Genomic DNA, 2736 nt, shown 5'->3' with positions numbered 1-2736 from the left:
ATTCAGAGATTGACAGAAAAATTTAATATTATTCATAGAATCTGTACTGCCTATCATCCTCAAACCAGTGGGTTAGCTGAAGTTTCTAATAGAGAGATTAAATAAATACTTAAAAAGACTGTAAACCCTAGTAGAATAGATTGGTCCACTAGATTAGGTACTGCATTATGGGCTTACAGGACTGCTTATAAAACTCCTATTGGAATGACTCCTTACAGACTGATTTTTGGAAGGACTTGTCACTTACCAGTAGAATTGGAGCATAAAGCATATTGGGTGATTACATAATTCAATTATAATTTGAAAGATACTGGTAAGAAGAAATTGTTACAATTAAATGAATTGGAAGAATTAAGAAATGAGGACAAAAAGTTTTACTTTACAACACTAGGTTTACTTTACTGGTGCACTAGACAACCACCTATATGTTTAAATCATCACAATGTCTTAAACATTTTCATGGATTCACCGATTCAAATCACCATTTCACAAATCTCAAGACAAGGAGAAAGACAGAGAAAACTACTCAGATCTTATGGGAAAAACACAACAAAACTCAAAATTCATTTATAAAATCAAAGTCGTACAAACTACAATGATAAATAAACTTATCTCTAATTTCTCCCCAAGAAAACTCCTCAAACTTCCTCTGAATCTCTTCCTTTCTTTACAACACACATAATTCCTCTTCGAAGCGGCGAGGAAGAAATCTCTCACTTTCCCTCCACTCTTACAATTTCTCAACGAATTCCTCACAATTTTGACACTCTAGTAAATTCTATATACACTAATGGAACCTCTCTAACCTCTAAGACCTCTAGAGTCTCTTCAATTTTCGGCCAAAATTTTTTTTTAAAGTTGTGGATGAGCTTTTCCAAGAGTTGCCTAAGCATCCCTTCTAAATTTGTTCTTATCCAAAGCCTGATTGGTCATAACCGTCGAGCTTGCCGTCGGCGGCCTCGAGGGTGGCATCGGCGGGGCGTTCTTACGTCCTTCTTAATGAATTAACTCTGGAGTCTTGGGAAAATCTCTCCATCGGCGGGATCGATGGCGCCGTCAGCGTCCTAGTTCAGTTCTTCACATTTTGGTCCTTTTCGCTCCAAATTTGCTCCTTTTTGCATTTTTTTGCTCCAATGACCCTATTTCATCATTCCTAAAAAAAACATAAAAAATATCTTTCTTTAAAGTGCAATATCATCAAAAACAGTAAAAAATAGGTATGAAAATCTCAACATATTTTCTTTGGTCAGTGTGTTGAATCCTCGATGCACAAATCCCCTCTCTTTGATAAGTCTCTTCTTCATTATAACTCGATCATGCAACTTCTGTGCGTCAAAACTGATGAACTTTCTTCGGTTGAAAATTTCAAATCTAGCGGAGTTTCTAGAGTAGGAAGCCATGGGAATTGAAAAGTGGTCTCTTCCCTCATTTTTCTCCCTCAAAATATGTTTTAGAGTCATTTTTTAGGAGTAATTTGAAGGTGTCCCCGTAAAAAAACTGCCAAAAACCGCCATTTGACACGTTTTAATCATTTTCGTCTCTGCGATGCATCATGCGCCAATTTGGCGCATCATATGCCAACTCCCTGGAATTTGATGCATCATGCGTCAGTTCCAAAATTTGGTCATTTCAATTTTTATCAAATAAATTCTCTATCTTTTCACAACATTAGGCAAACAATGATGTTTCTAAACATTTTTCTTAAATACGCGGATTAGATAAAGAGATAAACATAAACATACATTTAAAATTTTAAACAAAAACTAAAAAATCAAAGTAAACAATGATACATATCATTTGCCTCCCACAAAGCGCTTGTTTTAATATCGTCGGCCCGACATTCCAAGTTTCATTCTAGGTGATCCAACATGATAGTCTCTTTAAAATTTGGTCTACGACCATTAAAATAAAGTTTCAATTTGTGTCCATTTACTTTAAATATTTTTCCAGTCTTAGGATCTTCAATATTGACTGCTCCATAAGGATAATCTTTTATAACTTTGAATGACCTTTTCCACCTAGACTTCAATTTTCTAGGAAATAATTTCAATCTTGAATTATATAACAAAACTTCCTGTTCAGGTTCAAATTCTCTTTTTATTATCTTCTGATCTTGTCATTCTTTCATTTTTTCCTTATAAATCATCACATTATTGTAAGATTCATTCATGATTTCCTCAAGCTCATTCAATTACAATAATATTTTCTCACAAGCTTCTTTTAAATTGAAGTTAAATTCTTTTATCATCCAATAAACTTTATGTTTTAATTCAACTGACAAGTGATAAGTCTTTCCAAAATTAATCTATAGGGGGACATTCTTATAGGTGTCATATAAGCTGTCATATATGCCCATAATGCAGTATCTAATCTAATAGACCAATCCATTTTGTTAGGATTAATACACTTCTCCAAAATTCTCTTAATAATTCTCTTAATTCTCCAAAATTCTCTTAATTTCACGATTAGATACTTCCGCTAAACCACTAGTCTGAGGATGCTAAGCAGTTGCAATTTTATATATTACATTATATTTTTCTGCCAATCTTGCAACTGTTGCATTTCGAAAATGAGATCCTTCATCAATAATGATTGCTCTCGACATTCCATATCATGTAAAAATGTTATTAATTAAAAAATTTGAAACACTCCGAGCATCAAATCTAGGTAAAGTGAGTGCTTCTATCTATTTTGAAACAAAATCTATCACAATCAATATATATATATATATATATA

Source organism: Phalaenopsis equestris, unplaced genomic scaffold (assembly GCF_001263595.1).
Source record: "Phalaenopsis equestris unplaced genomic scaffold, ASM126359v1 Scaffold000504, whole genome shotgun sequence".
In the NCBI taxonomy this organism is placed as follows: Eukaryota; Viridiplantae; Streptophyta; class Magnoliopsida; order Asparagales; family Orchidaceae; genus Phalaenopsis; species Phalaenopsis equestris.
The sequence above is the reverse complement of the archived record's forward strand: the minus strand, read 5'-3'. Positions refer to the sequence as shown.